The following is a 21,774-nucleotide window of genomic DNA, read 5'->3' as shown; positions in this document are numbered from 1 at the left end:
TGAGAATGTGGAATTTGAAACACAAACCATTAAGCCATGTTCTTCTTAAACAGCCAAAGGGGCTTGAGGGATGAAATGGTTTTCTGCTCGTATTTTCTATGCTCATATGTTGTTTGTTTCTTGCTTGTAGGAGACTAGTCAAGGAAAGCGGTCATTTCTAGATGAGCAACTCAAAATAAGTAAAAGAGCAAATGAGCAGAAGTCAGTGCACATATCTTGGCAATTGTGCTTCCTGGGTAATGAAAAATGATTAAAGCTGAATAAATGTTTAATTCTATCAGGTACAAAGGGTGGAAACAAGATACTATTTTTAAATCTGCGTAGTTTGTTGAAGATTGCACTTTGAACATCTGAAAGAAGGACTGTCTCGAGTTAGATATTTTGCCATTTGGTGCTATAGCACATAAAGTGGTAAAGTAGCACTTTGAACCAATGAGCCAATCCCTGGATGCTGTTGCATAAATTTTGTTCTAAGCAGTTAAACATATATTAATCTTAAACTGATTGTTTCAGTTCCTGGAAAAATGATTGTAGGCTGACCTGAAATTAGATTTACTGTTCATATTTGAAATACCAGATTTGATTAGATATGTTTTCAGTATTGTGCTACTTGGTTTTAAACAAACATTGTTGTTCATACTTCACGTGGTACAACAAAAGTGAAAACATTTTGAATTTTAGATTAGAATTATGAAATTGAGTGTTATTATAAAATAGTGCAGTAAACATGCATTTCTGATGAATTTCTTGGCTAGATGTGCATGATCTTAAGATCAGAAAAGGTAAATAATTACTTGCTACAGAAGTTCTAGACTGTGACATGAAAACTGATGCCCTTAGAATGTTTCAGTTATCCCCAGCAAACAATGAACCCGGAAACACACTGGTTCAAGTACTGGATAAACTTTGTGCTTTTGTTAAGTTTTTTTGAATGACTGCCAAAGAAAAATCCTAAGTTTATAAGTGTAATAAAACAGCAACAGTTCTTAATTAAAAAGTCTGGTGAATAACTTGGTGTTTGAACAGTTAGAAAATATTTGTTTAAAATTCAATCAAATGTTTGTACCTGTTGAGGTGAGGATATTAATAATAGAGAATACAATGCTTCCCATTTGAAATATCAACTGTCACCATTACGAGTTACTAAGTTTTATAGTATATAGCACTTGAGCAAAATAAGGCTTCTTCGACTTTGTCCCTTTATAGCTTCTTTAAAGCTGACAGTGTACTTTTGAAGTGGAGTTACTATTGTAATGTCAGAAATGTGGCAGCCACTTTGATAGTAGTTTGCTTCCAGGAGTAGCACTGTGGTACTGACAAGGTTGCATTACTGATATTGTTTGAAGGACCAGGACTCCAGGAATAACCTGTCCTGCACTTCTTTGAAGTCGTACCATGGGATCTTTAACTTCAACCCAAGGGAACAGAGAAATGATTTAACGTCTCATCTGAAAAATAGTACTTTTTGTGCAACACTGGATTGTCTGCGTAGATTTTTGTTTACCAGTCTCTGGAATTGATGTGTGACCAAAGAAGGTTTTCATTCTGGCATTATTTGAAACTAGATTGCAGAGTGAAAAGGCACTACAAAGCCGTTGTCTACAGCTCTTCACATGCCATGCCCTGCATGGACTCCATCCCATTCTCCCAGTTCCTTCGTCTATGTTGCATCTGTTTGGATGATGGCACCTTTCTAAACAGCGCTGCTGAAGTGGCTTGCTTCAGCCATCACTATGGTTTCCACCCACGGAAGTTGACAGGAACCTCAACTGCATTTTGTGATTTTCCTAAATTATTTTGGATGTGAACATAGAAGGTATAGTTAGTAAGTTGTAAATGACACCAAAATTGAAGGTGTAATGGAGAAAGTTACCTCAAGAGTGCAACGGGATATTGATCAGATGGGCTAATGGGCTGAGGAATGGAATATGGAGTTTAATTTAGATAAATGTGAGGTGCTGCATTTTGTAAAGGCAAATTCGAGCAGGACTTAAACACTTAATGGTCAGGTCCTAGGGAGTGTTGCTGAACAAAGAGACCTTGGAGTGCAGGTTCATAGCTCCTTGAAAGTGGAATTACAGGTGGACTGGATAGTGAAGAAGGTGTTTGGTATGCTTTCCTTTATCGGTCAGAGCACTGAGTATAGGAGTTGGGAGGTCATATTATGGCTGTACAGGACATTGGTTAGGCCACTTTTGGTATATTGTGTGCAATTCTGGTATTCTTCCCCTCTGAAGGATGTTGTGAAACTTGAAAGGGTTCAGAAAAGATTTACAAGGATGTTGCCAGGGTTGGAGGATTTGAGCTATAGGGAGAGGCTAAATCGGCTCGGACTGTGGTCTGTGGAGTGTCGGAGGCTGAGGGGTGACCTTATTAGAGGTTTATAAAATCATGAGGGGCATGGATTGGATAAATAGACAAAGTCTTTTCCCTGGGGTGGGGGAGTCCAGAACTAGAGGGCATAGGTTTAGGGAGAGAGGAGAAAAATATAAAAGGGACCTAAGATGCAACCTTTTCATGCAGAGGGTGGTGGATGTATGGAATGAGCTGCCAGATGAAGTGGTGGAGGCTAGTACAATTATACCAGTTAAAGGGCATCTGGATGGGTATGTGAATAGGAGCGGGTTAGGGGGAAATGGGTCAAGTGCTGGCAGATGGAACTGGATGCGATTAGTTTGTCTGGTTGGCATATACGAGTTGGACCAAAGGGTCTATTTCCGTGCTGTACATCTATACCACTCTGACTCAACCGCATCTGACCTATCACCTGTGCTTCCGCCCTCCCCCTTCTGCTTAGTGTGATCGGGTTTCCCCTTGTCCTCGCTTTCCAAAGGTGCCATTTCAGACAACTCCAGCAGAATGTTGCCACCACCACACACATTTTCCCCTCACTCTCCCATTTGCATTTTGCAAGGATCATTCCTTCTGGAATACCTTAGTCCATTCCACAACTACCAATACCACCCCCAATCTCCAAGGCATCTTCCCATGAAACTGCAGAAAGTGCAACTCCTGCCCTTTCACCTCCTCCCTGCTCATCATCTAAAAGGCCTAAACAGTCTTTCCATCTGCAGTAATTTGTCCCTAGTATTATAAGCAGTGTACTTGACTGGAGAGAGGACATATGAATTGCTAACTTCAATTGGAAGATATATTTAGTACCTTAGACAAGTGATGCAGGAGGACCTCAATGGCAAAGTGCAGCATCTCCTGAAATTGTATTTTAATTTCATTACTTTTACATTTCAACATGTTTTCCAACAGCTTATTTTTGGTCTCATGAAAAGTTCACAGAATAAAACTTGACCTTAAAAAATGTAAGAAACCAAGGAGGTTTTCAAAGACAGGAAGTGCTATGTTTTGATTTCATTGCGTTCGTTTAAACTATGGTTTCATGTCCGCATTCTGTTCTCCAGGATAAATTTAACATTTATAAGCTGACATTGACCAAGTTTATAATATAGTATTACTGTTTGCGAACTAGGATTATAAAATAGAGGTAAATTGGTTTTCAATTCTGAGAAATTGAAGCATGTTTTTAAAGTTAAAAATCTCATAACACCAGGTTATAGTCCAACAGGTTTATTTGGAAACACTGGCTTTCGGAGTGCTGCTCCTTCATCAGGTCGTTGTGGAGTACAAGATCGTAAGACATAGAGTTTACAGCAAAAGTTTACAATGTGATGTAACTGAAATTATATATTGAAAAATACCTCGGTTGTTTGTTAAATCTCTCATCTTTTAGAATGACCGCGTTGGCTTCAGTTCTTTCTTATGTAAATCGCAGAACTTTTTTAAAGTTACATTCTTACTTGAGTCAGTTTTGAAAAGGGCCTAAACTTTCCTGAGTGTTCAATGGATAAAGGAAGAGATAGAGAAAATCACATCTTGCAAATGACCAGAAAGTCACCAAAAGGAAATGCTTGCAACCTCATCAGTTAGAATTAAATTAGAGAGTGAAGATAGGAGTATCTCACTGGGATTGTGTCTATTAAAGGATACTGGAGGATGGAATAAGTACAACAGAAGGAATTGATCGTGGATTGGAACAATCCATATGAGTGGAGTTAAATAAAACGGGGAAGAAGCTAATGGTGGGAGTCTCTATAGGCCCCTAACAGTAGCTATTTGGTGGAACTGAGAATAAATAGAGTACACCAATCCAGAGTAACTTCAATCTTCTTGTTGATTGTAATAGTCAGATTAGCTGAGGTAGCCATGAAGAAGAATCCATAATATATTTGGGACAGTTTCCGATAACAATATGTTGTGGATCAAATCGGGGATCAGGCTGGTGTGTGTGATGTGTAATGAGGAATGATTGATAAATGATGTAACAGGAAAATATCACAAGTAAACAGTGATGGTAACATGGTAGACTTCAGCATTCAGTTAGAAAGGGAGGAACTTGGATTGCAAATGGCTGTGCTAATTGTAAATAAGGGCAATTACAAAGGATCAAAGGCAGAGTTGGCTGGAGTGGATTAAAGCTTTTCACAGCAAAGAAGATTGAGAAGCAATGACAGACATGTAGGAAAGTAGTGAATGGCAGAAGCCAAAGTGAACATAGTCCCTTAGAAAATGAGGCAATGAAATTACAATGGGGAATGAGGAAATAGCAGAGCAATTGAATAAATACTTTGCATCTTCCCTGAAAGACAGTCCCTTACTTCTGGTACCATCTTAAGAAATCTTTTGCACATGTTCTCCAGTGTATCCTATTTATAGTTGGAGACCAGAACTGTGCGTAAGTTTCTTGAGAGTTACCTTACCAGGGTCCAATGTTAGTTTAATATAACACTACCATTTATGAAATTCCATACCCTAGGAATAAACAGCAGTATTTTGTAAACATGTATTGCTACTGTTTTGTGATGCTGTACAATACTGTAGGTCAGTCAGCTTCTGATCTTCTATTGTGATGGTGATGTTTTTTTCTGCCAACATGCATCACATTCAGCAGTTTAATTTGCAGTTTTTATGTCATATGTTGTTAAATTCTTCCTCAATGATACCTGTTTCCTCTAAAGTGGTCTCACTTGCAAATTTTGAAAATCAATCAGTCATTCTTTATCCAAACCATTAATGTAAATTATAGTATCAGTGATTCCAACTGTAATTCTTGCAGAATTTCAGAATTGGCAGTAACTGAAGATTTCATTCCAAATATAGTTAAAGCAGAAGTGGCAGATGAGCCTTGGAAGCATTAAGATTTTCCTGTTGATTTGCATAAGCTATGTATGCTTTGCAGAGACAGTGAAAGACCTTCTTTATTTGTTCATGACGTGGAGATGCTAGTATTGGACTGGGGTGGACAAGGTCAAAAGTCACACGACACCAGGTTATAGTCCAACAGGTTTAATTGGAAGCACACTAGCTTTCGGAGCGACGCTCTTTCATCAGGTGATTGTCACTTTTGACTTTGTACACCCCAGTCCAACACCGGCATCTCCGAATCATGGACTTGGATGGTATTGTCAAGAGTCCCAGTGAGTTGCTGCAGAGTATTCTGTAGGTGGTACCACCTACTGCTGCTACTGAGAGTTTTTGACTTGATAAAATGTTTGCAAATCAAAATAGAGTACAGCTTCAAGTGAAACTGAGAGGTATTCTCATGTGCTTGCTGCCCAAGTGATAAAGAATGTGGTTTTGGAAGGTGCTTTAGAGGGAGGCTTGTCAACTTGATGCATCTAGGTAATGTATACTCTGCTGTCACTGTGTGCCAGTGGCAGAAGGTGTGAATGTTTAAGTTAATTGATGGGATTCTGATGAAACTGGATGTATTGTCCTGAATGGTGTCCAGCTCTTTGATTGGGACTGGAACTTAGACATGCATGTAAGTGGAGAGAATTCCATCATACTTCTGATGTGGGTCTTGTGATGTTGGAGACTGGCTTTGGGAAGCAGTTAGGTGAGTTATTTGTATCGATGCCAAGAGATGACTTGCATCTGTGAAAACTGAAACCTTTTTTTAGTGCCCTTCCTATTTATCTTGAGTTGTTTTTGAGATGGTGGCCATGAGCTGCTATTTTGATCTGCTGTAGCCCTGTATAAGGCAAGAAGTTCCATGAGTTTGACTCCATTATAGTGAAGGAGTCATGATCCATTATTCCAAGTAAGGATGTTGCATGATTTGAACAAAACTTGCCGATGAGTGCATTGCCTTGCTCCCAGTGTTCTAGTGTTGGATTTAGAAAATGCAGTTGAAGCAGCCATGGTGAGTTACTGTAGGGTATCTTGTAGGTGATACATACTGATGTGCTAATGTTGGAGGGGTGAATAGAATGGTAAACAGCATTAGCTTGGACGGTGTCAAGATTATTGGTATTGCTGGGTCCACCTTGATCCAGACATGGGGGATGTATTCCATCACTCATCTTACTTTTTTGTACTGTGTTGGTGAAGAGACTTCGGGAAGTTAGGAGGTAATTTATCGAATCCCTAGCTTCTGACCTGCTCTTCTAGCTGCATTATTTATGTGCTGGTCCATTAAGTTTCTGGTCAGCGGTAGCCCCAAGACTTGGATGAGGAACTAATCAATATTAATGCCAGTGAATGTTAAGAGAAATTAATTAAGTTGCCTCTCCTTGGAAATGGTCAGTGCCTGGTACTTGTGAGGCTTGAATGTTGTTTGAAGAGCTTGTCTTCGAAACATCAATTCTCCTGCTCCTTGGATGCTGCCTGACCAGCTGTGCTTTTTCAGCACCACACTTTTCGACTCTGATCTCCTAGACCTGCAGTGCTCACTTTCTCCCAGACGTTTATAAGCCAAACCTGAGTGTTGTCCAACTTTTGCTGCATGTGAGCACATGGGGCTTCATTTTCTGAAGTGATGGAAAGTGATCTGAACATTGCAGTTGTCAGCAGCCATCCTAACCTCTCACCTTATGATGCAGAAGAGATAGCATGTGAAACTGCTGAAGGTGATTGGGCCTGGGATACTGCCCTGAGAAATTGCTGCAGTGATGCTCTGGAGAGGAGTTGTTTGACCCTCAATGAGTGCAATTGTCTTCCTTTTATAGCTATAGACTCAGCTAGTGCAGAGTTTTCTCCCTAATTTGCACTGACTTCATTTATTTATCGGTGCAATCTGATGCCACACTTGGTCAAATGCTGCCTTGGATCAAAGGCAATAACCTCACCACTGAACCAAGACTCTTTTTAAAGTCTTAAACTGAAAACTCTTGACAGAGCCCAAATGAGCATTCATGAACAGGAGGTCATTGAGTAAATACTGGTTGATAGCATAGTTGCTGACTCCTTCTATCACTATCCTAATGATTGAGACTGATGTGGTAATTGATCTGATTGAATTTGTCTTCCTTTTCTGGTCAGACATACTTGGTCAATTTTCCACTTTGGGCAAATGCCAGAGTATTGGAAGAGTTAGGTTACAAACCTTCAGCGCTGGAACCCAGATGTTGTCAGGCCCATGCTTATGTTCAGTCTACTCTGCTCAGTTGTTCCTTGATATCATATGAAGTGAATCAGGTGAGGTGAAAGTTTTTTCTAATATACTTATGAGTTGTTGCTGACTAGGTCGGTATTTTTTGCATATCCTTAACTGTCTAAGAGAAACAGTTGATGAGCTATTGCTTTGAACCACTGCAGTCATGTGCTGAACATACATTCCACAGTGTTGTTGGGAGTTCTGTGATTTTTCTTTACCTGGTGATCTTGAAGGATCTTGCTGGTGGTACAATTACTGTACATCTGTCCTTGTCCTCCTCAAGACGTTGAAGTTTGTGAGATGCTGTCAAGAGGAGCAGTGGTGAGGTGTCACAATGCGTCCTATAGAGGGAGAATATTGCTACTGCTGTGTCACTGTTGGAGGACTTGAAATTGGAATTATGTGGATAAGGTGCCAATCATGTGACCTTTTTTTTTTGTGGATGGTGCTGAACTTCGTAAGCATTGTCAGAGCTGTATTCATCCTGGCAAGTAGAGCTGACTTGTGCCTCCATAGATGAATCACAGACTTTTGGGAGTCAGGAGGTGAGTCTGTTGACTCCTAGCTTTTGACTGGCTCTTAGTTTCTGATCAACAGTAAACCCCAGTTTTGACCTCTGGATTGGGTCCACGATGCTAGGAACCAGAGAAGAAAGTGTTCACGGAACTTCCGGTTGTCATTGATTGCTTAATCAGCCAATATCATTCACAAGGATGTGGCAGACATGACAAACCTCAAGTTATCTACTTTTTGTACAACTGCTTCATTTTGTCTATAGAATCAACCTTCACTTGATGGATGAATCATTTCCTGGTGAAGGGCTTATGCCTGAAATGTCGATTCTTTTGTTCCTTTAATGCTGCCTGACCTGCTGTGCTTTCCCGACTCTGATGTTCAGCATCTGCCATCCTTACTTTCTACTACCTTCACTTGACATCTCATTTTTAGGTGGAAATTTTAGTCAGGGGTAAATGTAAGGTCGGGAAATATGTGGATTACTCTTTGGAGGGTCGGTGTGGACTTGTTGGGCCAAAGGGCTTGTTTCCACACTGTGTAGGGATTCTATGAATCCAAGCCTTCTGGCTCAAAGCGCTCTCATTTTTATGTGTTGAGTCCTGGTGTACTTTCCTGACTTCTCATTGTATCAGCATGTGATCCCTTTGCTTAATGACAAAAGTAGAATGAAGATGTGCAAGGTTGTGAGGTTACACATTGTGGTAGAATACAATTTTGCTCATATTGATAATACACAGCCTCTCATGAATGCCAATTTTGAGTTCTAAATCTGTTCTTAATCTATCCTACTTATCACAGTGGTAGTGGTGCACAAAACAATTGCCCTCTGTGCAAACAAAGTCCTTGTCAATACAATGTCCTGGGCTGTGTTCACTTCTGATTTGGTCATAAGTTCATTTATGATACATTTGGTGAGGGCGCAATGAAGTTTAATTTTTCCTCTGGTCCTCTCGTTACCTGCCCTAATCTCTAGTATATGGTATGAAGTGGTGCCAATAGTATCTTATGGTATAGTTCTGAAAGAGTGACTAGGTCAGGCTATTGTTCAAGTATTTTGTGAGGCGGTGCTCCCATTTTAGTCACAAATCACCTGAGGTTAGCAAAGTGGACTTTGCAGGGTCAACAAGGCTGTATATGTCTTTGTTGCACCCTGAGCCGAGGTTTCTCAGTATGCCTTGTTTTTCACTTTTTGTAATGATTGTGTAAAACCGAGTGGCTTGTTTGGCCGTTTTGCAAGTCAGTTAAGAATTGACCATGTTGCTGGGCTATGGAGTCCCATTTGGGCCAATACAACAAGTTTCCTTAAAGGACATTCGTAAACCAAGTTGCTTTTAACGCCAGTCTTATAGTTTCATAACTGCCATTAATGAAACTAACTTTTTTCAACTGCCAGTTTGATTTATTTCATTAATGAATTATTTTAATCTCAATTCCTTAGTCATCAGGAAGGGATTTGAACTAAAATCTCCAAAGCATTAATGTAGCCCTCTGAATTGTTAGTTGAGTAATACAGCCATTATGTTGTTCTCTCTATCCAAGGTCATAGAAAACACAATTCATATTAAATTTTAGTTACTTACTGCCTGTCTAAGTGTTTTTGTTACTGCAACTTATAGGTGGCCACACTTTTTGAAAGTGTGTTATTGTTATTTGCGAAAATGTTTGACTCAAAGAAGCCAAAATGTGTCAGAATGTTTTGATAAGGTACATATTTTTGTGTTAACTGTAAGTTTATTTCCAAGTGCAGAGTTATTAGTTACGTAATAATTGTCAGAAAATTGCCTTTAAACCCACAGTCCTGGTAACACTTCTGTAAGTATTTTTGCACCCTTTTTTAACAAAGCCAACTACCTTATTTTTGATGCTGTTCATAATTTGTGAATCTCTGCCTTGAAATGCTTGTATGTGAAGAAAAGATTTTCTCGAATTCCCACTTTGCATTGTTACATCTAGCTATGTTTCAATGATGACAAAAATGACAGCAGTAGATTGTAAGTAACACACAATTTGTGACATGACTCTAGCTGAATGTCATGAAGAGCAATTGCGTAATGTTGGGTAAAGTATATGTTAACCTTTTTGAAATGTGAAAGTACAGCTATATTCCTTGATCTTTGGATTGTGAAGCAATTCAATTAAATATACTTTTGTTATTATTTTCCCTAATGTATGTGGTTTTAATAGTTCTATAGTAAATAAGCATATTGGTGTTCCATTATATAATTTGGATAAATTATCTTTTCTTAAGTTACTAATCTATGGAAGTCATTACTGTCGAGGCTGTAGCTAATTATATGTGTTCAAGACTGAGATGGGCAGGTTTTGAATCCGAGGGAATCCACTGTTATGGGGGGGAAAGGCAGAGCAGTGGAGATGGGGATAATTAGATCAGTCATGATTTCATTGAATGGTGGAGCAGACTTACTGGGCAGAATTGCCTACTCTGCTTCTCCTCCAATGCTTTATGGTCTTTTGTAGGCAATGTAATTTGTGATTTAAAGCAGTGAAGCAACTTGGAGTGCTTTATCTGAGAATTAGATAATGTTGATTTTGTATTTATTAATTTTTGGATTTCTTCTAGGTGCAACTGCTCCTGTAAGGTGACTGGCCAGATGAGAGCTGACAATTCAATTGCGATTGATATGACGAGCGTTGAGCTACACTGAGAACTTATCTTCTTCAAAAGTGGTGAGTTTCAGTTTTTTATTCTTTCATGAGATGGGAGCATTGCTTGCATGGCTAGCATTTGATGCATGTCACTGATTATTCTTGAAATGAAAGTGGTATGCTGCTATCTAGTAGTAGTCCATCTGGTACAGGAACATTCAAAGTGCATTTAGGAAGGAAGTTCCAGTTTTTCACACAGCGACAGTGAAGGAATAACTACAGGTCATTCTGCTATAATGTGCATTTTGTCAATGCAAATTGGCTATAAAGAGATTGATGAATTGTGGACTTTGTTTGGATAATGTGAGCTTTCTACTGAACAGGTGTAGTGATTTCTATTAGTCATCTTTTACAGTGTGATTTTCACAGTGGTTTTCCATCGTGTGATTTTGTATAACGCAAGGTTGCAGATGAACACAACTGTCACATTACAGCAGAACGACCTGTATATAATTCCAAGCATAGTGCATGGATTGGATGAGAACATGCAGATTGTGGTGTTGCCATGTGTCTGCTACCCTTGTTCTTCTTAGTGGTAGATGATGTAGGATGGGAAAGTGCTATGAAAGGGAAGCCTATAAAATTAATATTCTGTATTTTGCGTACGATGTGGATCTTGTAAATGACACACACTGTCACTACTGGAAAGTGGTGGATGGGGTGTCAATCTTGCTGTTTGCTTTGTCCTCCTTCTTATAGACCTTCTTTAAAGTCAAAATATTGTGGATGCGAGGAACCTGAAACACACACAATGCTGGAGAAACTCTGGTCTGGTGGTGCATGTTCTGAAGAAGAATCGTGCCAGACTCAAAGTGTTAACTGTGTTTCTGTCTCCACAGATTCTGCCACACCTGCTGATTTTCTCCAGTTTTTATGTGTAGAAATTCTTAATAGTTGGTGGAGCTGTACTCATCCAGCTAAGTGGGGAGTATTTCTTCACACTCATGATTTGTCCCTTGTAGATGCAGGTCAGGCTTTGGAAATGGGGAGGTGAATTATTTCCTGTAGTTCTCCTTGTACTCAAACTCTCCAGTCCTGGTAATATCCTTGTAAAGCTTTTTTGCACCCTTTTCAATTTAATAACATCCTTCCTGCTGTTCACAGTTCTTGTCACCCTGCTATAGAAAGGATGTTATTGAATTGGAAAGGGTTCAGAAAATATTTACCAGGATGTTGGGAGTGGAGGGTTTGAGTTATAAGGAGAGCTGGGATGTTTTTCACTGGAGCTTCAGAGATTGAGGGATGACCTTCTAGAGATTTATTAAATCATGAGAGACATAGATATGGTGAATAGTCAAGATGTTTTCCCTAAGTTGGGGGGGGGGGGGGAGGTATCTAAAACTTGAGGGCATAGGTTTAAGTGAGAGGGAGAGATTTAACAGGGACCTGAGGGGCAACCTTTTCACACAGGGTGGTGCGTGTATGGAATGAACTGCCAGACGAAGTGATGGAAGTGGGTACGATATCCTTGAAGCATTTCCTCTGCCTTGCTGTGATGAAGGTTGTAGTGGAGAGCTTTTTAGGAATGTCTTTGCATCAGACAAATGTATGACTAGCCCATCAAAGCTGATCACAACCAGTGCCTTAATACTGGTGATGTTGGTGTGAGAGATATCGGAATTCCACGTTTTTGACCTAGCAATACCGAAGGAGGAATGATCTGCTTCCAAGTCAGGATGGTGAGTGGTTTAGAGGAAAAATTGCAGGTGGCGGTTCTCCCATGGATCTGCTGCCCTTGTCCTTCTAGGTGGAAGTAGTCATTGGTTTGAAAGGCGCTATCTAAGGAACCTTGGTCATTTTCTGCAGTACCTCTTGTGGAAGGTGTGCACTTCAACTTCTGAACATAGGCGGTAGCTTTAGTGTTAAAGTCTAGCAGACTGCTTTGTCCTGGATAGTGTCAAGCTGCTTGAGTGTTTTTGGAGCTGCGCTCAAGTGGGAAGTATTTCATCACATTCTAGACTCTGTCTTGTAGATGGTGGACCGGCTTTGAGGAATCAGGAAAGGAATTGCTGCAGTATTCTCAGCCTCTGACCTGCTGCTATTACTACTGAGTTTATGTCGAGAAAGTGAGGACTGGAGATTAGAGTTGAAAAGTGTGGCGCTGGAAAAGCACAGCAGGTCAGGCAGAATCAGAGGAGCAGGAGAATCGACATTTCAGGCATAAGCCCATCATCAGGAATGTGGTGATGGAGGGGAAGAGGGCTGAGAGATAAATAAGAGGGTGGGGGTGCGGCTCAAGGGAAGGTAGCTGGGAAAACAGTAGGTAGATGGAAGGGATGGTTGATTCATGATGGGTTGGAAGGTAGGGTGGAGTGGATAGGTGGGAAGGAAGTTGGACAGGTCGGCATTTCAAGTGGGCGGTGCCGAGTTGGAGGGTTGGATCTGGAATGAGGTGGAGGAAGGGGAGATGAGGGAACTGGTGAAATTGACGTTGATGCCATGTGGTTGGAGGGTTCAAAGACGTAAGATGAGACGTTCTTTCTCTCTGCATTGGGTGGCTTGGATTTGATGGTAGTGGAGGCCAGAACATGCATGTCCTTGGCAGAGTGGGACGGGGAGTTGAAGAGGTCAGCCATTGGATAGTGGGGTTGTTTGATGCATGTCCAAGGGATGTTCTGTGAAAAGTTCTGTGAGTTGGCGTTCTGTTTCCCCAATGTAGAGGAAGCCACATTGAGAGCAACGGTCACAGTCGAGGCCTTGGATGGAGGTGAAGGGGAAGGTGTGAGTGCAGGTTTTACACCTCTTGTGGGGATCAGGGAAAGTGCTGGGATTGGAGGGTGGTTTGGTGCAGGGAATGGACCTAACGAGGGAGTCACGGAGGGAATGGTCTTGGTGGAATGCTGATAGGGGTGAGCAGGGAAATTTATCTCTGGTGGGGTTTGATTGTAGTTGGCGGAAATAGTGGAGGATAATGCGTTGTTTCCAGAGACTAGTCGGATGGAAGGTGAGGACCGGATGTTTTCTATCCTTATTGAAATTGAAGGGGTGGAGTTCAAGGGCAGAGGTGCAAAGAGTGGAGGAGATGCACTGAATGGCATTGTTGACCACGTAGGAGGGAAATTGTGGTCCTTGAAATAGGAGGCCATCTGGATGTCCTGGAATGGATTTGGACCTCCTGGGAGCAAATATGGTGGAGGGGGAGCAATTGAGAGTAAGGGATAGCATTTTTTAGGGGGTGGAGTGGGAGGAGGTGTTGTCCAGGTAGTTGTGGGAGTCGGTGAGTTTGAAGTTCATGCCCATGTTGAGTCGGTCGGTGAAGATGGAGAGGTCCAGGAAGGGGAGGGAGATAACCCACGTGAACATGAGGTCAGGGTGGAAGGTGTTCATGAAGTTAATGAACTGTTCACCCTCCTTGTGGGAGCATGAGGTGGTGATGATACAGTCATCAATGTAGCAGAGGATAAGGTGGGGAATGGTGCCAGTGTAACTGCGAAAGATGGACTGTTCCATATATGCGATGAGGAGGCAGGTGTAGCTGGGGCCCATGTGGGTGCCTGTGACTACCTCTTAGATCTGAAGGAAGTGGAAGGATTCAAAGGAGAAGTTTGAAGGTGAGGACCAGTTCCGCCGATCAAGTCAGTGTGTCGGTGAAAGGGTACTGCTTGTGTCAGCGGGAGAGGAAGAAACTGAGGGCTTGGAGGCCTTTGCCAAGGGATTGATGTTGTGGGCGGCACAGTGCCTGAGTGGTTAGCATTGCTGCCTCACAACACACCCATGTTTGAGTCTAGCCTTGGGTGACGTCTGTGTGAAGTTGCATACATTCTCCCCGTTTCTGCATAGGTTCCCTTTGGGTGCTCCGGTTTCCTCCCAGAATCCAAAGATGTGCAGGTTAGGTCAATTGACAGTGCTAAATTGTCCATAGTGTTCAAGAATGTGTAGGTCAGGGGTATATGTACAGTAATAGGATAGGGGAGTTGGTCTGAGTGGGTTACCCTTCGGAGGGTCAGTATGGACTTGTTTCCACACTGTAGGGATTCTATGGTGAAGATGTGATGTTGGAGGCTGGGGAAATGAAAGGTATGGAGGAGGGTGTGGATGATGTTCTGAATGTATGTGGAGAGTTCCTGGACTTGGGGATAGGATGGTGTCAGGATGTTGCCAGGGTTGGAGGATTTGAGCTATAGGGAGAGGCTGAATAGGCTTGGGCTGTTTTCCCTGGAGCGTCGGAGGCTGAGGGGTGACCTTATAGAGGTTTATAAAATCATGAGGGGCATGGATAGGATAAATAGACAAAGTCTTTTCCCTGGGGTCAGGGAGTCCAGAACTAGAGGGCATAGGTTTAGGGTGAGAGGGGAAAGATATAAAAGAGACCTAAAGGGCAACATTTTCACACAGAGGGTGGTAAGTTTATGGAATGAGCTGCCAGAGGAAGTGGTGGAGGCTGGTACAATTGCAACATGTAAAAGGCATTTGGATGGGTATATGAATAGGAAGGGTTTGGAGGGATGTGGGCTGGGTACTGGCAGGTGGGACTAGGTTGGGTTGGGATATCTGGTTGGCACGGACGGGTTGGACTGAAGGGTCTGTCTCCATGCTGTACATCTCTATGACTCTATATGAGGAGATAAGTTCGGTGGGGCAGGAGCAGGTGGAGAGAGGAGGTTGATCGAGGCAATGTCAATTCTGGGTAAGAGATAGAACTGGCTGGTGCAGGGTTCTGGGACTATGAGGTTGTGAATGGAACTGTAGTGATATGGCTACTCCAATTCAATTTCTGGTCAATGGTAACCTCCAGGATCTTGATAATTGGGGATGCAATGATGGTCATGCCTTTGAATGTCACGGGATGATGGCTAAGTTCTCTTTCGTTGGAAATGTTTATTGCCTGGTATTTGTGGTGATAATGTTACTAGCTGCTTTTTAGACCAAGTCTGTATATTGTCCAGGATTTATGCATTTGCGCATGAACTGCTTCCGTATCTGAGGAGTTATGAATAGTGCTGAGCGTTGTGCAATCATAAGTAAACATCTCCGTTTCTGACCTTATAATAGAAGAACTATTGTTGACACGGGTGAGGACAGTTGGGACAAGGTCACTACCCTGAGGAACTCCTTTAGAGTTGTCCTGGAACTGAAATGACTGTCCAATAACCACAATCCTGTTCTGTTCTAACAGCATTAATTCCAAGCAATGGAGCGTTTTCCCCATGATTCCCATTGACTTTGAGAACTCAATTTAATAAGGCTCCTCTTCCACACTATCAAGTGTAACCTTAATATTAAGGGTAGTCACTCTAATCCAGATCTCTGGAATTCAGTTATTTTGTCCATGTTAGAACCAAGCTGAATGGCCTTTGTGGAATCCAAATTGAGCATCAGTGAACAATGCTGAACAGGTGCTGCTGGATGATGTCATATGTTACTTTGCTGATGTTCAAGAGTGCACTGATGGGGTGGTAATTGGCCAGATTGGATTTGTTCTGTTTTTTGTGTACACGCCATGCCTGGACAATTTTTCACGTTGCATAGATGCCAGTTTTGAAGCTGTGCTGAAACAGCTTGACTAGGAGTTTAGCAGGTTCAGTAGTCCTATTGCTGGAAAGTTGTGAGGGCCCACACCATTTATGTAGAGTGAATCAAATTGAATGGAGATTGGCACCTACACGATGCTGGGGGCCTCTGGAGCAAGACAAGATGGATCATCCACTTGGCACTTTTGGCTGATTGTTGCGAATGCTTCAGCTTTACCTTTTGCACTTTTTCCCAGGACTTTAGCCTGATCCACAACTGATAGATTCGTTGTGGGCTGCTAAGTTCCAGTGACACAGTCTTTACCAAAAGTGACACATGTCTACAGAATTTCTTTCACTCTGTCTGAATGACTTGGATCCAACAATGCTATTTTCAAATAACAGAAACATCTGCAGACACTGTGTATTTGTTTATTTTCGGTTTCTGGGTCTAGCCTCTGTATTCTTCGATTTGCCTGTCCTGCACCACTGGATTTCTCAACTCCGATGGCATTGTCTTCTCAAAGTTTCAAACCAATGTATTGGATTCTAGTCTCAATTTCAATTTTCATATCCTTCGGAAATGAGAGGGCCCCTTTCTATTCCTTAGCTTCACTTTTCTTGTTTGGATCTGTCTTTTTAAAAAAAAGACTATCCACTGGTTCCATCACACTGGTAATGTTATAATGAAGGATATGCTAAGGCGTGAGGTGATCAATTATATTTTAAAAACATTTATGCTGGTCTAGTTTTAGTTTCTAAATTTGTTCTCCATCTTATCCGATTTAGCTCAGCCCTATAGACAATATCTTCATTATGAAAATAGAACTTTGTCTCAACAAGAGTCTATTGTGATCACCTACTAGTACCATAATGGATAGATTAACTGTGACTATTAGGTTGATGAGGGTGAGAGAAAGGAGGTTTTTTTGTCTTGCTTGACTGATTTGTGGGACTGCTTTCAATATTGTAATAACTCTCAATGAATGGGACTTTTCAGGGTTGCCCCGTAAGGATTTCCTTCCCTAAAGGCATCGGTGAGTTTGATAGCTTTTTATGACAACGTAGTGACTTCATGATCACCCTTACTGAGACTGGCATTTTAATTTCAGACTTAATATTGAACTGAATTGAAGTTCTGAGAATTGAGCTTGTGTTCCCAGTGCATTCATCACCAAAACTTGAATCACTTGTCTAAAAACATTACAATTTTATCACTGTCCTCTCAGTGACACCTGAAAATGACCATGCACAGCTAATCAGGCAGCATCCAAAGATCTTTGAAGAGCTTATGCTCGAAACATTGACTCTCCTTCTCCTCAGATGGTGCCTGACCGGCTGTGCTTTTCCAGCACCACACTTTTTGGCCAACAGATAGTTGAACATTGGGAAATATTAAACTTTCGTTATGTATATATTTCATGCTTGCTGTTGCAATATACACTAGCTTGATATGTATGTGCATTAAAATCTGTCTGCTCATTCTGAGTGAAAGAATAATATGAGGGAGTTTTCTGCTTTCAGTAAATGAGTGCAAAGCTGCATGAGATGTTAAGTTAAGTTGAGCGCAGAAATTCCTTTCAAAGGGCCTTAAATGTGAAATACGGAAGCATAGGTGGTGTTCAGGTAGATATTGGTGTTGGGTCGATATTTTGCTGCATCAATTTCAAGCCACTAGATGGGGTACTTCACAGTAGTAGAAGTTAAGGGATTGCTCAGTAATGTTTTGAGGGTAGTTGCGCTCAATCCTTTAGGTTTATATTATTGAGTCATTTTCAAAACCCTGGAAAAACTACGCAGACATGTATAGTGGTTTGCTACTTGTTTTCTGGTTACAACATGTTGTACGACTCTGTTCAAAAATGTCGACTGATGAGAAATCTGATTAGTGAATTGATCTGAACAAGCAGTATCCAAAAATGCTGGACAGCCTTCTTTATTTAGGTTTAAAAAGAAATGCTTCACTTGAATGGGCTGGTGTATTGAGCTGATTCAGTGTTGGTATTACTGGATGCAGCAACGCCTCCTGATTCATTTAAAGTTACTGCAGCAGTCTGATATCCCTTGACAGACACCTTCTGTAAAATACACTTGGAACATTTCTATTTAATTTATTTGGAAACTGCTATGTGTTGAAGCTGAAAATTGTTGCTTGCAGAGGCAATTTGACATGTTGATTGAAATAGAGCTTTTTTTAGACATAAACTATTCTTTGACAGATGTAGCTATTATATTTTCACTTCATTGCACAGCATCCACATGTGCCTTGAAAACATTTCTTTTGTATCTTTTATCGAGAAAGATTTTTTTGTTGTCATTTTGGAACTGTGTTCATTGACTAGTAACATACTGGGAAAATATCCCAAGTTTCAGGTTTATTTTTTTGACACCAAATAGAAATGTAGAAAATAGGAGCAGATATCAGAGTGGGAAACCTTAATTGCATACCCTTCATAGCCTGAACATTCTTCCTCTGATCATAGGACCGAAATGGCACACAATGCTAGAAATATTGTCTCACCAAGGCTCTGTACAATTGCAGTAAAACCCCTGCTCTTGTACTCCGATCCTCTCACCAAGAAGGCCAACATGGCATTTACCGCCTTGGTTACCTGCTGCAGCTGCTGGACAGGGACACCTAGGTCTTGTTTCACTTCCTGCTTTCCCAACCTATCACCATTCAGACAGTAATCCACCTTCCTCTTATTGTTACTAAAATGGATAACTTGTCATTTTGTATTCCATTTCATTTGCCACACATTTGCACAATGCATGTCCATGAAACTCAAGACTTGCTTGTCGATTAACCTAAAAAAACCTCTCCTGTGACATAGATGGGAAGCAAGCTCTGCGCTACTGTTAGGTTCCTTTCCTGAGGTTTCACACGAGATGCAATTCGCATACATCAGCTTCTGCAAACAGTTTATTAAAGCCTGAACAATCTAGGTGACTCCCTTTGATACTCCTCTCAGGTGTGTGAAGCTGCGTCAAAAGAGGCCCCAAACCAGAAAACACATCCCCTTTATATAGGTCAGTTGGTAATGCTCACAGGTACTCTGCCCCCCCCCCCCCCAAACAACCACATATTACCACAAGTACAATCGTAGAATAAGGTCATCCTTGGAGATAATGTAAATGCCTGATTCCTGGGGAATCATTATGCAAACAATTTCTTGACTTTGTGATTTCCCAAGACAATGTAATATGCTTTGATATTGGGGGGTGATCATGCAAATGAATTTGATTGGCTGGGGATGGCTATGAAAGCATTTCTTAATGAAAAGGACTGAATGAGAGTTTAATTTGATGATAGCAGTAGAATAGAAAATAGAACGTTGCAGTGCAGTACAGGCCCTTCGGCCTGCGATGTTGCACCGACCTGCAAAATGATCTGGTGCCCATCTAACTTGCACCATTCCATTATTATCCATATGTATGTCCAATGCCCATTTAAATGCCCTTAGCATTGGCGAATCTACTACTGTTGCAGGCAGGCTGTTCCATGCCCCTACTACACTCTCATATCTGTCCTAAATCTATTACCCCTCAATGTAAAGCTATGTCCCCTTGTGTTAGCCTTCACCATCCCAGGAAAAGGGCTCTCATTGTCCACCCTATCTAACCCTCTGATTATCTTATACATCTCGATTAAGTCATCTCTCAACTTTCTTCTCTCCAACGAAAACAGCTCAGTTCTCTCAGCCTTTCCTCGTAAGACCTTCCTTCCATACGAGGCAACATCCTAGTAAATCTCCTCTGAACCATTTACAAAGTTTCCACATCCTTCCTATAATGTGGTGACCAGAACTGTATGCAGTACTCCAGGTGCGGCTTTACCAGTGTCTTGTACAGCTGAAACATTACCTCATGGCTCCAAAACTCAATCCCCTTACCAATAAACACCAACACACCATATGCCTTCTTAACAACCTGATAAACCTGGTTGGCAACTTTGAGGGAATTATGCATCTGGACACCGAGATCTTTCTGTTCATCTACAGTGCCAAGAATTTTACCGTTAGCCCAGTACTCTGCATTCCTGTTACTTCTTCCGAAGTGACCTACCTCACACTTTTCCACAATAAACTCCATTTGCCACTTCTTAGCCCAGTTCTGCATCTTACCTACATCCCCATGTAACCCACAACATCCTTTGGCGCTATCCACAACTCTGCCTACCTTAGTGTCATCTGCAAATTTACTAACCCATCCTTCTATGCCCACATCCAGATCATTTATAAAAATGACAAACAGCAGTGGCCCCAAAACAGATCCTCGCGGCACACCACTGGTAGCTGAGCTCCAAGATTAACATTTCCCATCAACCACCACCCTCTGTCTCTTTTAGCTCACCAATTTCTGTTCCAAACCGCTAAATCACCTTCAATCCCGAAACTCTGTATTTTGTGCAATAGCCTACTGTGTGGAACCTTATCAAACGCCTTACTGAAGTCGATATATGCCGCATCAACCGCTTGCCCTTCATCCATCTGTTTTGTCACCACCTCGAAGAACTCAATAAGGTTAGAGAGGCACTACCTACCCTTCACAAATCCATGTTGACTATCCTTAATCAAATGATTCCTTTCCAGATGATTATAAATCCTATCTCTTATAACCTTTTCCAATACCTTACCCACAATGGAAGTAAGACTCACTGGCCTATGATTAGCAGGGTTGTCCCAACTCCCCTCCCTAAACAAAAGAACAACATTTGCTATCCTCCAGTCTTCTCCTTTCGACAATGATGATATAAAGTTTGAAGCCAAAGGCTCTGCAGTCTCCTCCCTGGCTTCCCAGAGAGTCAGAGCATAAATCCCATCCGGCCCAGGGGTCTTATCTATTTTCGGGTCTTCCAAAATTGCTAAAACCTCCTCTTTGTCACCCTCAATCCCATCCAACCTTGTAGCCTGTACCTCCGTATTCACACTAACTTTGCCCTTTTTCAATGTGAATACTGACGAAAAGTATCCATTAAGCACTCCCCCTATGTCCTCAGATTCCCCACACAACTTCCCCTACTGTCTTTGATTGGCACTAATCTTACTCTTGTCATTCTTTTATTCCTGGCATACCTATAGAAGGCTTTAGGGTTTTCTTTGATCCTATCTGCCTACAACTTCTCATGTCCCCTCCTGGCTCTTCTAAGCCCTCTTTTTAGATCTTTTCTGGCTAACATAACTCTCAAGCACCCTAACTGAACCTTCACGCCTCATCCTCACATAAGCCTTCCTCTTCCTCTTGACAAGAACTTTAACTACTTTGAGTAAACCATGGCTCCCGCTCTCGGCAACTACCTCCCTGCCTGATGGGTATCCACTTATCTAGGACCCACAGTACCCTTTCCTTGAATAAGCTCTCCATTTCAAGTGTGTCCATCCCCTGCAGGGCCCTTCCCTATCCTATGCATCCTAAATCTTGCCTAATTGCATTTCCCCTGGTTATACCTCTTTCCCTGTGGGGACACCTATCCCTGCCCATAGCAATTGTAAATGTAACCAAATTGTGGTCACTTTCGCCAAATTGCTCACCCACCTCCAAATCTAACACCTGGCCGGGTTCATTCCCCAGTACCAAATCCAATGTGGCATCACCCCTTGTTGGCCTGTCTACATTCTGTGTCAGAAAACACTCCTGCACATATTGATTCGTAAAGATGTACAGCATGGAAACAGACCCTGCAGTCCAACT

The 21,774-nt window shown here is 41.6% G+C and overlaps 1 protein-coding gene across 13 annotated transcripts in view; it reads left to right on the top strand.

Moving 5' to 3' along the window:
• The window catches only part of baz2ba (bromodomain adjacent to zinc finger domain, 2Ba), a 353,869-nt gene that overhangs the window by 48,555 nt on the left and 283,540 nt on the right, over positions 1-21,774 (top strand). For all 13 annotated transcript variants that reach the window (XM_072579429.1, XM_072579427.1, XM_072579426.1 and 10 more), the window contains exon 2: positions 10,548-10,654. The gene's annotated coding sequence lies outside the window, so the exon portion shown is untranslated. The remainder of the gene's footprint in view (positions 1-10,547; positions 10,655-21,774) is intronic.

This window comes from Chiloscyllium punctatum, chromosome 10 (assembly GCF_047496795.1).
Source record: "Chiloscyllium punctatum isolate Juve2018m chromosome 10, sChiPun1.3, whole genome shotgun sequence".
Lineage (NCBI taxonomy): Eukaryota > Metazoa > Chordata > Chondrichthyes > Orectolobiformes > Hemiscylliidae > Chiloscyllium > Chiloscyllium punctatum.
The sequence above is the reverse complement of the archived record's forward strand: the minus strand, read 5'-3'. Positions and strand labels throughout refer to the sequence as shown.